Consider the following 15,426-nt stretch of genomic DNA (forward strand, 5'->3'; position numbering starts at 1 on the left):
TGTTCGGGCATAATAGCTCCACAACAAGTCCTGACCGAACTTCCCGACCTAAAAATTTTGTGGGCGGGGCTAAGTTCGGCTGGCATCCAGGCTTTTATTTTCTAGAAGACTAAAATGTCTGGAGTCCTCATCTCATGTGGGTATAGACTAGTTTAATTGTATTTGTCAGAAGTACGGTTAATGTTTTATGTGGGAATTTTTTTTATTTTGGAAAACATCACACAATAAGCAAACAAAGTAAAGGCAGGATGGCCAAAAACGTAAGGAAATTATGTTATTTTGTGTATAACTAGGGTTTGTTCCATGACATTTATAAATATAAATGAAACAATTCCACATGTGTACTAACTGTTTTGACAGCTATAATTGTTGTAAAGTGTTCATATATTATTGCTATTGAGTGGTTATTAAGACTAGTACAAGGTTCTCTCTTAAAAATAAGTGCTCAGAGTTGGATGTTGACCTCACTGTGTGTACCATCACCATCAATAGTGCTTTCATTGCCATCCGAGAGGAATCCGCTTCCAGAGTGATGTGTCCTACACTCCAATGCTGTAAGTCTCTGCTTCAGCCGCTGTTGAGTAGCTGTGTATTCAGCCAGTAACCGAGCAAACCGAGTCTGTAGTATTTCAAGAGAAGCTTCCAACCTCTCCACTTTCTCCTCAACCCGCTCTTCTCCCATTCCACCGGCCTCCAACTCCTCCAGCAGACCCTCTTTCAGGAGAATCTGTCTTCCCCTCTCTTCCAGAACTTTCTTAGCATCCGGATACTCCATTACAGCCTCCATCAGGTCATCCTTTGACAAACAAAAGAGGTCAGAGTAGCCAATGCTACGGATGTTAGCTGTACGACGGTTGCCCATTTTGCTCCCTTTGATGTTGAGGATGCTAATCTCGCCAAAGCAGCTGCCGCCCGTCAAGTGTGCATACTGGGTCACCCCATCATCAGCCACAACAGCAAGGCGACCCTCTTTAATGATGTACATCTCTTTTCCTATGTCTCCCTTTCGGCAGATGTAGTCTCCAGGGCTGAAGACCTGAGGCCGCAGCTTGAGCACCAGTTCCACTAAAAGCCCTGCCTCACAGTCCTGGAAGATACGGACCTTCTTCAATGTTTCTAAGTGCACATTGATAGCAATCTCAGCCCGCAGTTTGTTTGGCAGATTCTTTAGGACATCCTGCTCATCAATTGCTTTCTTGTTGGTCCACAAGTAGTCGAACCATTTGATGACTTTAGCTTCTAGCTCTTTGCTGACCTTTCTGAACTGCATGTAGTGTTTGATGGCATCAATGTGAGCTTGGAACTCGGTCCGTGTGGCATTCATGTTTGATATCATGGCTCCTACATTACCAACAATGGTGGCGAAAATGAGAACGCCAACAAGGAAATCAAAAACAACAAAAAGATACTCCTCATCCCGCACCGGAGCTGGCATTTCCCCAATGGTCGTCAAAGTGAGGGTTGACCAGTAGAGGCAGTAGACATATCCTCGTGTTAGAGTCCCAAACTCAGGGTCAGAAATGTTTGGGTAGACCCACTGGTCGGATCCAAAGCCCAGAGACTTGGGAATGGCAAAGTAGATGCAGGCATTCCAGTGAATGATGACTAGGATATAGAGCACCAAGATGCAAATGCGGAAAATGTTGGGGCAATTTGTGCGGGTCTCTGTGCGGTTGAAGAACTCGAACAGGCGTGAGAAGCGCATCAGCCGATTGAAACGCAGCTCTGGTACGTGAATGCCAATGACGATGTAGGCTAGATCCGTGGGCAGTATGGATAGGAGGTCTAGCTTGAATTGCAAAGTATGAAAGTAGCTTTCTCTTAACTTGGTAAGGTCCTTCACCAGAAGACCCTGCTCAAGGAAACCTATAGTGAAGATATACATTGTCAATTCTTGATGATTGCTCATATACACTTAATTTTAGCACCAAAGCACCTATCTAATCAATAGTGCGAAGTGTCACAACAACTCTTTAAAAACATGTGAGATGCTAAAAGATTCTGACCTGTTCTCAGTCTTGCACAGGTGTCCAGTATATAAATGACATCAGAGAGAAAATCCAAAACCAGCCACAGAATGAAGCTCATCAAAGCAGGCTCTGTGTTTGGGATATGAATAATGAAACACCATCAGCTTGAGTCAGGACTAACCCTTTCACATATGGCACAACAACACTTATTTACATGAATCATCATCAAAATGAGTGCCTAGATCACACACTCTTGCTCATGAGGTCTAATTATACCGCTTGGATTTAATGGATGAACAGCTGCTACAAATAATTTCCTCACAGGCCATATACATGCAGTGTTCAGCATGCAAAATTAGTAGGTTTATTATTTCTTCCGCTTACAGTATTCAGATTAATTTACTGTATAATTTGCTGTCAAGGTTTTCATTGGAATCATTGGATTTATTTTAGGACCTTTGCTAAGAAATGCTATTGATGATTAATATATCAGCTTTAAACTCCAAATAAAATGATTAGTGTGTAGATAAATTTACATTTCTTTTGTCTTACCTAGCCACCACAAAGCACCAGTTGTACAATACAGCTGTGGCAATAACAAACAGCCAGCGGTAGTACAGGTCATCAGCAGGTGCCAGTATGAAAACATCAGACTTTTTCCTGATAACCAAATGCATTTCATAATTTTATGTGGTTGCATGTTTGTTAAAAAGGGCAATGGATATTTCATACAGCTATATATGAATGGTGATAATGGTGTGACAGGACAAACTCACTTGGTTTTGGTGCTGTTGTTCCCATCAGATATACTGATGCTTATCCGACTGGGAGCAACTTGAAGTTCAGGTCCTCGGAAGCGCTCTAAAAAAGAATCTGGCCTTTCCTCTTCTTCCTGAAGGCTCTTATGGGCCCAGTCTCTAAGAGTGACTACCATACTCACCAACCTTGCAAACAAAGGGAAATAATAAATCAATGTGGAAATACCCATTGTGAGAAACTGACCAGAATTTCTGACCATCCAAGTCTAAATTGAAATAAACTAAATAGCCTTCTAGATGTTCCCTAACTTCATATATGGAGAACTTTGAAAGGTACTGCAGCTTCCCAAAGGATCTCAACAAGAGTGCCCTGTCCTTTGGTTCTGGGGAGTCCTGGGAGAAATTGCCTGATTAATTTGGTTCAAACATTGTACTTTGCCAGGGTTCCTAAATGCTGTAGTTTCTGCTGTATGTAAGGATGTGAAGCTTAGGAAAATTACAGATCTACGGATCTCGCAGCACATTTCAGCTGTCTAAACAATGCACAGATAAGTGCAGGGAGTACCCCTATGTGCTTCAGCGGTGAGCTAAAAGAGTTCCCCTCTAAAAGAGCAACACAGTGAATCCCGTCTTTAAGCTGATATGGGTAAATTATGCAAGGCACAAATAGATCTGTTCGCTTCCCGTGAATCCTCCCTCTGCCTTCTGTGGTATTAACTGACCTAGCCCTCAGCATCAACGCACTGTCACCCCAGGGGTCTGCACAAGTATGCAAATCAGGGAGAAGGACAAGAAGTCCTATTAGTTGCACAATCTGGCAGCTGCGTCCAGAACACTGGAACCTCCATGTCTGGTCCCTGGATGGGACATGGAGGAATTCAGGGGGCTATCACCAGCAGTGATAGATACAATCATTCAGGCAAGAACCCCCTCTACTAGACGGCTATATGCTTTGAAGTGGCATCTTTTCACTACATGGTGTTCTTTCCGAGATTAAGATCCACGGAGGTGTGGCATTGGATCAGTGCTTTCCTTCCTTCAGGAGGGCCTAGATAAGTAGTTATCCACTTCCACCCTTAAGGTGTATGTGGCTGTGATGGCAGCAAATCATGACAATGTGGGCAGTAGTTCTTTTAAAATATTCAAGGCATTGTATGGAACAGATGGCAATGGCAATGGCAATTTATTTATATAGCACAATTAAATACAATTTACATTGTCCAATGTGCTTTACAGTATTAATAAAAATAAAAAATCATAGAAAACTACCAACAATAAAACCACAATACAAATATAAATTTGAGTAGAATATCATAAAATAAGTGCTTCACCAATTTAAAATAATAATGAGATACAATAAAATGGCGCATCAGCATGTGTTAAATGCCTTATCAAACAAAAATGTTTTCAACTTGGATTTAAAAACAAATACCGATGAGGCCACTCTAATTGAAATGGGCAAGTCATTCCATAATCTAGGGGCAGCTACAGAGAAGGCACGGTCCCCCCTACACTTCAATTTTGACTTCGGGATAGACAGGAGTCTCTGATTTGATGACCGGAGTGATCTAGTTGGATGATGCTCAGTCAATAGAGCAGACAAGTAGGGTGGAGCCAGACCAAATTTTAAAGATTTGTAAACAAAAAGTTAAAGTTTAAACTCCACTCTATAATACACTGGCAACCAGTGTAAAGAACGTAAAATTGGCGTGATATGATTCCGTTTTTTTGCACCCGTCAATAGTCTAGCTGCCGCATTTTGTACTAATTGTAATCGTGACATTGCTGAATGACTAATCCCAACGTAGAGAGAATTGCAGTAATCCAGCCTTGAAGAAATAAATACATGTATTACTTTTTCAAAATTTTTAAAAGAAAGAAATGTCTTTACTTTTGATAATAGTCTTAGCTGAAAAAAGCAGGATTTCACAACTAAATTTATTTGCCTCTCAAATTTCAACGTTTCATCCAATACTACACCCAAATTTCTCACCCACGGCTTCACACAAGAAGACAGACCACCAAAATTTACTTTAGGAATGGTGGAGAAATCTGAGGGTCTAAATAAAATAATTTCCGTTTTGCTCTCATTAAAATTCAGAAAGTTTGAAGACAACCAAGTCTTTACTTCGGTCAAACAGGCCATAAGAGTTTCCAAATTTTCTGACGAGCGTTTTAAGGGCAGATAAATTTGAGTGTCGTCCGCGTAAAAATGGAATGACAACCCGTGTTTTCTGATAATAGAACCTAGTGGAAGCATGTATAAAGAAAAAAGAATGGGGGCCAAAATTGACCCTTGAGGAACCCCACACGATAACACAGCTTTACTAGAAGAATATTCTCCAATCTTCACTGAGAAACTTCTGTTTGTAAAATAAGATATAAACCAGTCCAATGCACTCCCAGTAATGCCTGCACACTGTTCCAATCGGGCAATAAGTACAGAGTGATCTACTGTATCAAATGCAGCAGTTAAATCTAAAAGCACAAGAACTGCAAAGTCGCCAGAGTCACAGGTTATTAGTACATCGTTAAAAACCTTCAGCAATGTAGTCTCTGTCGAATGATGTTTTCTAAACCCAGATTGAAAAGTTTCAAAAATCGCATTATCAGTTAGGAAGCTTTGTAATTGTTGCAGAACTATTTTCTCCAAAATTTTTGTCATAAATGAAAAATTGGAGATTGGTCTAAAATTTGCTAACACTGTGGGGTCCAGGTTCTGTTTTTTAAGTAAGGGGTAGACTGATGCATGTTTTAGTGGTTCAGGTATAATACCAGTTTCTAAACAACGATTTAACATGATCAGAAGAAAAAAACGAACATCATCAAATACTTGTTTGAGAAAAAACGGAGGAATCACATCAGCAGAAGAGCCTGAAGGCCTAAGGAGCTCTACTATTTCTTGAAGCTGAGTGCCAGTAATATGGTTAAATCGACTAAAAACAGCCGTACAGCTATGGCGAATTGAGGGATCAGAAGGAGATGGAATAATTCCTAATCTTAGATCATGTATCTTACTAACAAAAAACTTTAAAAAGTCCTCACACATAGATGAGGACACATCAGCGAGAGAGCAGACCGAAGGGTTGATAGTGTTGTTAATAATTTTAAAAAGAATTTTAGGTCTATGACAGTTCTTATTAATAATTTCAGTAAAATACCTTGATTTGGCTACTTTTAGCGATTTCTGATATTGATATAACGAATCTCTTAATATTTCAAAAGAGACCTGAAGTTTGTCTCTTTTACATTTACGCTCCGCTCTTCTACAAATCTGCCTAAGAGAGCGTATTGTCTCATCTCGCCAGGGTTCAGCTCTTGGTTTAAAATTTTGTGCCTTGAGTGCTACAACCGTGTCTAAGACGTTTTCACATATAGAATTAAACATAGACAACAGCTCTTCAGCACTCATATTACCAAGACAGTCTTCCATTGGTATAGTAACATCATGGAAAGCTAAAGAAAAGGCATTTTTGGCAGCATTCGTAATACGCCGAGAACGGCGAGCGTGATTAATAGATTTAGGTGCATCAAAACTAAAAGGAATAGAAAACAAAATGGACTTATGATCAGAAAAAACATTCTCACACACCTCAAGATTACAGAGGGAAAAACCATGAGATAACACTAAGTCAAGTGTATGTCCATGATGATGAGTGGGAGTGTTGACTTGAAGAGCCAAATCGAAGGCATTTAATAAATTAGAAAATTCCTTAGCTAGCCGGTCGTCAGCACAACAAATATGAACATTAAAATCTCCTAAAATCAAAAGTTTGTCATATTTCGGAATAAACTCTACCAGGAAGTCCGCAAAGTCAGTTAAAAACTCCTTGTTGTATTTAGGAGGACGATATATTACTGCAATCAGAAGAGGCTCGTTAAGTTCCAGCGTAAACAGCTGCAGTTCAAAGCTGTTATACTCCTTCAACACAATATTACGGCAAGAGAAAACGTCCTTGTAGATGGAGGCCAATCCTCCACCTCGACCAGTCAAACGGGGAGAATTAAAGAATACGCAGTTTGACGGTAACAGTTCAGAGAAAGGACTTAAATCCCCAGCAGAAAGCCACGTTTCAGTTATAAATAAAAAATCCAGATCCAGAGAAGAGAAGAAATCATTAATGATAAAAGTCTTATTTACCACAGATCTGGCGTTAATCAAGGCCATTTTTAGCCGTGGCCGGTGCTCGGTGGATACCTCAGGTTGCTTCGCCCTAGGTAGTGTGCGAAGATGGTCTGTGCACACTCCTCCATAGAAGAAGCGAGGAGAACAGAAGCCAGGAAGCGGATCCGCCGCAGTCGGAATCAAGGGTATAATCCCAGTGTGTTCTGGCTCCAGAGACCGCCATCGGATGAAGCAGTTCTTGTCAGAAACTTCCGCAAGGAGCCCCAGTGGAGGCTGAGACTCACGATGGAGTGTCAAGAAGAGCTTTAACTTCACAGCTATGCCACCCCGTCTTCCGCATCGTCTCCTGCGCTTTTTCACCGGTAGGGAGCACGGCCAACGGCGCAAATAGTCAGGTATAGACAGCAGTAAGGGAGGGGGAGCGTAATATGAACCAGTTCTAGCTTGATTAAACAGTTTGTTTGAAACAACTTCCAAATTTAAAAGAGATAGTCGGTCATAAGTTAATACTGGTGAAGCACACTGTGTCAACTGAAGTGTAGAGCAAAACGAAACAAACAAACTAGACAGCACAGCAAGTGAAAGACGGCAGGCCACATACAACGGCGCCATCTTGGAGATAGAGACATGATTAAAAAAATGATCAAGTCATCGTTCATGCATTCGCTTATCAGTTATTAGGTCTGTCCTGTGAACTGTTGTGTTAACAGTCAAGAACCATCAACATAAACTGTGCTTTGCATGAAGTTGAAGTGGATGTTTTGCAGTTTATATTAGTATAAGGCCTTCAAACATATGTATGAATGGATTAACCCTCTGAGGTCAGCAATCACGCCGGCGTGATCTGCTCGCTTTTTTCCTTATCAGTGCAAAGGAGACTCTAAATAGTATGTTAACTTTGATGTTACAAACCAGTTTCATACATCAATCGATCCTGTTAAGTGTGTATTATTTTTGTGTATACTCACAATAAAAACAAAGTGTTGTGCTTTTTGCCAAATAAAGAAAAATAAACATGATGCGAGTTCAGCTTTCTCTCTGTCAGTGAAGTCAATTCTGAAACGCGTCCGAAAATGAACCATAACTCAGCGAATACTCAGTCAAACAGGCATACAGACACACAGGCATGAAGCTTGAATTCTCTTCTTTTGAATAAAGTAATTTATATAAAAAAACAAATATTCTCAGTTTATGTAATCTGTATGAAAAGAGAGAGATGTCAGTCGTTCTCATCTCAGCTCATTATTTTTAATTTGACTCCGCCCGCGGAGAGCGCGCGCTATTCAAACGCAAATTATCTGAGGCAATCCATGTAAACTGTGAACACCCCCATATTAGCTCGAGAAAACACATTGTACTTGTTTACACCGTCTCGCAGCGCTGTGAGGAATAATACTATCGTAATAATAATAATTGAAAATGTACCTCAGAAGTGCGGGTATTTGCGGGTAGAAGGAATACTGTAGTAAGTTTTTTTTTCATTCTCAAGTGAATCGCGTTTCTGTGTGTGAATGAATGAATGGCAGAGATGCGCGCTGTTTACCACAACTAGCAAAAAGACGGTTTAAATTTGAATTGCGTTTCTGTGTGTGAATGAATGATCCGCTTTTATATTCCTTATAATAAAAACGAAAGACCTATGTTACAGACATATGAAAGACAACATTTCGCTGACTAGTTTTGGATAGATTATACATTTTTATTCTAAAATATAAGCTTTTGTTTGCCAATTTTTGCTCATATGTTAAATAAAGTATGTTTTGTCAAAAATAAAGTCATCAAATAATATGTTATTAGTGTTTTTTCCAATGTAGCCTAGGCTATATTCAAAGTAATGAATCCTTAACTTTGAAATATGTATGTTAAAATGTATACTTTAGTTTTTACAAAGAAAGATTTCATTTGAGTTGTTGTAATTGTAACCTTTTTAATAAAAAATATATTTACAAGGTATATGTAAACAAACTATTAAAAGGTAAATATAAGCCTTTTCTTTAAATAATTTTTATTGTGTTTTATTAGTGACAAATTTGGGGAGAGGATACATATTCTAAAACTGAAAATACAGTATGAGAATTAACTGCACAATTACTAGACATGTTTTCCTTGGATATTTTGCAAGCACAATTTGTGGGAAAATAAAAAAAATTGATATGCTTCTAACTGTGAACCAATTTGGTAGAATATATATATCATTCTGATATGATTTTTTTTTTTAAATCAATGTTGGAAGCCGTTGTGCTGCTTAATATATTTTTATAACCAATGATACGTTTTTTTCAGGATTCTTTGAATACAATTTTGATTGCAATCAACAATTTTGATTATTTATTTTGCTCACATTTGATTTGCTTAGAGCCCGCATCAACGGGGCATAAGCATTTACTGTGAGATACCTGCCTTTACTTTTGTTTATTTATTGCTCACAATTGCTTTGTTTATAGCCGACTGATTATTTTTTTATTTTGCTCACATTTGATTTGCTTAGAGCAAATTTAGAACATTTAGTTCCTCCACATAGAGGAATTACAATAAAACAGATTGAAAAACAAAACCTTTGAATCTCCTCTCAGTCTATTCTTTGTTCAGGCTGCCTCACTTGATGGCCCATTAGCCATTGGGGGAGTGTCTATGTCACACCCCTGGTCTGAATCTCATTAATATTGATAGGCCATTACCACTCCCACGCATAAACCTCTTCTGACAAAAAAAACTGACTTACAAAGTTTAAATCAATGTATTGTTTTTATGTGAACGATTAGGCAGGATGATTTTCAGATCATTTTGAAGAAAAAACTCTAGGCGACAACATCCATTAGTCAAAAGTTTTATTGACACATATTTAGTATGTGTTTTGTGGCCTTATTTCAGAAGCTTTAGTTTTTAGTTTTTTTCAATAACCATGCATAAATATTATTCTCTCAAAAATACAAACATGAACATATATGTTGCTCACATATTATGGTAGCCCTGTTTGTGCTAAATAGAGTGTAATTACACCTTTGCCATTAATATGTTTATAAGCAACTGAAAAAAGCACAAATGTCAGGGCATGTCAAAACATCTCAAGGACCCCAAAAAACACATCAGACCCCTGAGGGTTAAGATAGGTATCTGTGGTCCTGAAGGAATTTTTATGGCGGTTCTTGCCTAAACCCAAGGAATGAGTTTGGTTGTTAGAGTCCACCTGTGACCAATGGGAAGTCCTCTCCTTGGTGGTGGTGGGTGCAGAAGGTCCCCGTTCCTGTCCTGTAAGAGGTATCTGGTAGTTGTCTTAGCATCTTATCTGATGTTGCTGAACATTTGTTTATGTTCATTCACCAAGGATCCAATCACAGTGTGGCACATCTTCCACACCGGCAGTTAGAGGGGCCTTGCCATAAACTGGTCCCTGGAATGCCATCTTAACTGATTTTCACCACAATAGCTACCATGAAAATACTATATTGTTGTTTTTAAAAGTCAGTGGATCAGTTACACAAAAGAGAGTCAATATTAAAATGATGGATTTAAATATATTCATAGATTTAATAATAACGGCTGGCATTAAAGATGCTGAAGCAAAGTTTTAAAACTTAAGCCTAAAAGACACAAAAAAGTGTTATTATAAGTGTCTGGACCATTCATAAGCATTAGAGACCCCCTATAAGGACCAGAACAAATAACATTAATTGAAAATAGAATACTAGAAACATAAAACTAGATGTTTCTTGTTTTTGTTGCATTATTGCTGACAGGATAAGTTATTTTCCACGTTTCTGAACAGATGGGATGCAATTCCCTTTTCTGACAGTAGATGGCAGGGTTGCTGTATATGAAGTATTTATGGGTCATAGTAAACCACAATTGTAACTATTAAAAAAGTGGTTTTATAATGAAAAGTACCATAAGTAGTTGTTAAACAATTTATTTAGAAAGTGTTCACTGTAAAAAAAAGAAAAGTTGACTTAACTTAAAATTATAAGGCAACTTGCTGCAGATTTTTTTGAGTTGACTCAACTAAAACATCTCTATAGTTGAGTTGACTCGACTATAACATCTCCAGTTGAGTAAACTCTATTAGTTGAGTCAACTCAAAAAATCGGTGCAGCAAGTTGCCTTAGAATTTTAAGTTCAGTCAACTTTTCTTTTACAGTGTGTATTAATAATCATTGTAACCATATATTGAGGAAATAGTTTATTAAGAAAAACACCTGAACTTGTTTTATAAAGATTTTTATTATGAAGCTGGTTTATTAAGGAAAACACTGTAACTTGTTTTATAAATATTTTTATTATGAAAATATTTTTTAAAGAAAAGCATACCACACTCAAGGTTGTAAGCATTTATTAAGCAGATGATGGTGGCAGAGTAGAGAGGAATTGAAAATGTATTAGAAAGAGCTTTGCAAAAGAAAGGAGAAAAATGCCATCATTGCCATCTATGTGTTGAGGACGAGATACAGAAGATACAGCCATGATGGAAAGGTCCAGAAAAAGAGGACAAAGAGACGAAGAGTTTTATATGTGAAAGTCCTAAGGGGTCTTCCAGAAATAATGACAGTTCAAGATTTTGTGTTTGACCAATTGGCTGTAAAACACTAAATGTATGCAGATGGAGTTTCCAGGAGTCCCAAGACAATCCCAAGACAATTATCATCAAAAGGCCCCTTGCATGTGAACACAACCCAAGGGCACACACTGGAATGCACCTAAAAGAAAATGAATACAGAAATGATTAGGATATACTTGATTGTTGAATTTTTAATAAGAATAAAGTAATCATTCAAAAGGATATATATAATTTAATTGAAGAAACAGGGGATTCTGACCCCAACCTTTCAGTATGTACAGTAAGGGAGATATTGTCAAAATTTCACCTGTAGTAAGTCAGTGTGGGATAGTGTAAGCCAATAAGAAAGCACTACAGGCTTTGGAACAGGAAAAATACTTTAGGGGAATTACTGTAATTTTTTTTAATTAATATTTGTATACTGAACTATACAAATATTCATAGTATCTCTATAGTAAGGGAGATACTGTGAAAATTCCACCTTTAGTAAGTCAGTCTGGTCAGTAGGAACATACTACACCCTTTGGAAAATGAAAAAATCTCTTTGGTGAATAATTGTAACTTTTACATAAAACATTTTTGCGTACTGTATGTACAATAGCCTACACAAAAGTACACTAAAGCAGTCTAGGTGAATACACAGCAAATATCAAACCTGAAATTTTTTTTTTTTTTTTTTTAACTTGACTATGTTCATAGTGAAGGTCTTACATGATCAAGTCTGCAACTTGGTTATTGCTTTTTATATTTGCTTCGTATATGTGCGGTTTTCTGCGTTCAATATCTTGTGAGCTGAATATTGTTACTTCACAAATAACATTGTTTTAATATTTAAATCTTCTTCTTAAAATGAGTTTTCCTTCGGGTTTGCACTTTGCAGATGGTCCCTTCTTAGCAGCCTGCGCATAGAGATCAATGTATTTTGTCCAGTGAGAAGGAAAGATCGTTTTGAGGAAAATCATGTTGTAGCTTCTGATGTTTAATCTGTAGTTATATGTGATAGGTGTTTTGTGTAGCAACGGCGTTTAGTTCACGAGTTATTGAACGCGGAAGTCCGCGAATGTGCGAATATGCGAATATAAAACCAACTTTACCTAAGTGTACATCTGTACTTTGCAAAAATGTAATTGTCTGTTTGCACACAATGGAAAAAATAGACCTTTTTAGACGGTCCCTAATCTTCTTTACCACACACATTGAATGTTCAGTGAACAGTCGCAACTTTGTATGCCATTAAAACAACATTTGCCCGTTTTGATTGATTGTGGAGAGTGTTGTAGTTCACCATCTTTGTCCTAAAGATCATGCAGCTGCTTTTATTTAGCAAAAATGTGCTTTATTGCGCTTGTTATTGAGACGTGAAAGTGCGAATATGCGAATATAAAACCAACTTTACCTAAGTGTATGTGATTAGCCATTGTAATTGTATTCACCTGTTGCCAATTAACTTTTAAATTACGTTGGATGATACGTCAACAGATTTTTTTAAACACTTACCATTCACCACTCGACATCGAGGTCCATGATTGTTTTGTTGTCATTCTGTTATATATTGCATTCATACAGCAGAATATGTTGCCTAAACGGTCACGTTTACACAGCTACTTAACAAAGTCACTTACGATATTTGAAAACAAACTGACGCCTGTAATTAATCCAGCGAACCCAACTCCGCTCCGTGTTTTAGCTTATTTGCCATGTCAGTGAGCACGTTTCCCGACCAAAACAAAAACACAGGGATTTTTTCCTTGAGGCATTTTTACGCTGTTTTGGAGCCATGATGTGCCACCTGCAGTTAACAGGCTGCTGCTTTGTCTCTTGGCTGATGCCGTTGGGCCGAGGGCAATGATTGAGAAGCAGTTTGACCAATGGCGTGCGTGAAGGCGGGACTTAACAAGAAAGGTCAAAACAGTGCAGAAACGCACACCAAAAAATGTCTACCATTACCATAGAAAGCAAAACGGGAAATTTCCTGCGACATTGTGAGGTAATCATACTGGGTAAATATGCTGGCATGTAATATTAAAAATAAAATTGTAATCAACAAGTGTTACTGTATTTACGTTGTTTCTGCTGTTGCAGTGCACCCTAGCTTGGCCTTGTCAGTGGGTGAGGTCACATCACTAAACTGTCTGAAGAAGTAAGGTGTCGTGGACCATCATCAAATTTGTAAGTGCATTACATATTTAATGAACAAATATTTTTTTAAGTAAAAAACAATAATTTTTTTTATGTAAGAAACGCAAGAACATCTAAAAAGAGTAACATGATCAGACATGATAATGAATATAGATGTGTGATGTATGATATATAACCATTTTCTCTCTTATTTTTTAAAGGCATCAACATGGAGATTGAATTGGAGACCATTGTTCTGTTCGAAGTGTAGTTTGTGAAAGATGCAATAATGAAATTAATTTGAATTGTCAATGTTGTATTTTAAGCATAAGCAATGTTTAGATGAGGGTACTGTAGCACTGTTTAAAGTTTTTAATATTGTTGTTATTTACAATGGAAACTACTGTAACAGAAGAAAATAAACAGGGAAAAATACAAATGATTTTCTCTAATGACTTTTTGTGTGACATATAACATACATTTCATGAACTACATATAAAATTATCTGTAAGCCATAATCAAAATCAAAATGCTGTACATACCATTCAAAATTATGGTCCATCACAGTTCATTTTTTCAATTAACGGTCAACACATGTTGTTTCAAATAACGGTCAACACATGTTATTTCAATTTACAGTCAAACTCTGTTAAATAATGATTAAAACATGATTTCAGTTTACAGTCAAAACATGCTTTATGAAGTAATGGTATCAACATGTAATTTATATCTACATTCAAATCATGTTTAGTTAAACAACTGCTACACCATGTTTTTACATTTACAGTTAAAACATGTTTTATTAAATAAGGGTTTAAAAATGTTACGTGAAATTACAGTCAAATAATGCCATTACATTTAATGGTCTATGCATGTATTTGCAATTATACAGACAAAATATGTTATTTCAGATTATGTTTTAAACATTTTATAGAACTGTATGGTCAATGTTCTTTTTTCATGTTGTTGTGTAAACATGTTACTTCAGTTCATGGGGTTTTACCGATATTTTCATTAATGGCAAACGTTTGGCACCCTGTGCTGCCATGCATTTGCTCGTTTTTTTCTGTGTTTTTTTTTTACAGTGTATGGCATGTGTAACATTTTTCTGTCAACTCTGCATAATCCTTCGCGATCGATTAGAGGGACTGATGACAGTACACAGGCTGCAAAAATATAAATAACTAATTTTCGACCAAAAACGAAGTTACGGTCTTTTGCCTTTGCACAACAGTAATCACAACGAGGCAACAGCTAGTATGTTACGGCACTGAACCATAGACTGTAAAAAAAACAGACAATTCATTAGCCTACCTTCCACAAGATCGCCGCTGCGTGACTGCAGGACTTCCCCTGACCCGCGACACAGGAGCACCCGACCGTCTCAATAGTGCCGGTTGATGTAGTCAGGATCCATGCCGAGTGAACGTCAGACTTGCTTTGGCTTGGTTGGACATCAGCCTTCATGAATATCAGGTCATCGATGTTGTTATTGATTAGCACCTTGCCAACTTTTCCACTGTGGAGGTACTGATACGCCTCTGTACTTTTGTAATTGCGCATTGTAGACCCATCCGCACCAAGTGACAACACAAAATAGTTAAAAATGTCCTCGTACGTTATATGTGGCCACTTCTTCATGTCATCCTCCCACTCGTGAATAGTTTGGGGATGTGGCACTGACCTGCCATTTCGATTGTTAAGCGATTTTTGGAAATGTTCCCACGACATAGTTCACCAGTTTAGTTAAGTTAAAGGGGCTATATGCAACTTTTTCCCCAAAATAAACGTAACAATAGCCTTTTTATTTGACCATTTATGACTCAAACATCTCCTGATGAGCATACTGACACCTTGTCAGCTCACAGTGGGTGCACCTATAAGCCTGTATCCTATTTTTCC

At 37.7% G+C, this 15,426-nt stretch overlaps 1 pseudogene across 1 annotated transcript; it reads right to left on the reverse strand.

The window, feature by feature from the left end:
* Positions 1 to 445: 445 nt before the first annotated feature.
* On the reverse strand, positions 446 to 15,087 carry LOC311303327 (cyclic nucleotide-gated channel alpha-2-like; annotated as a pseudogene). Its single transcript has 6 exons — positions 14,839 to 15,087; positions 10,042 to 10,103; positions 2,747 to 2,914; positions 2,523 to 2,630; positions 2,007 to 2,099; positions 446 to 1,866 (listed from the first exon to the last, which is right to left on the reverse strand). The product of its transcript is annotated as a cyclic nucleotide-gated channel alpha-2-like (transcript).
* Between the last annotated feature and the right edge of the window lie 339 nt (positions 15,088 to 15,426).

The sequence above is a fragment of the Rutilus rutilus genome, assembly GCF_951802725.1.
Source record: "Rutilus rutilus genome assembly, chromosome: 14".
Classification (NCBI taxonomy): domain Eukaryota; kingdom Metazoa; phylum Chordata; class Actinopteri; order Cypriniformes; family Leuciscidae; genus Rutilus; species Rutilus rutilus.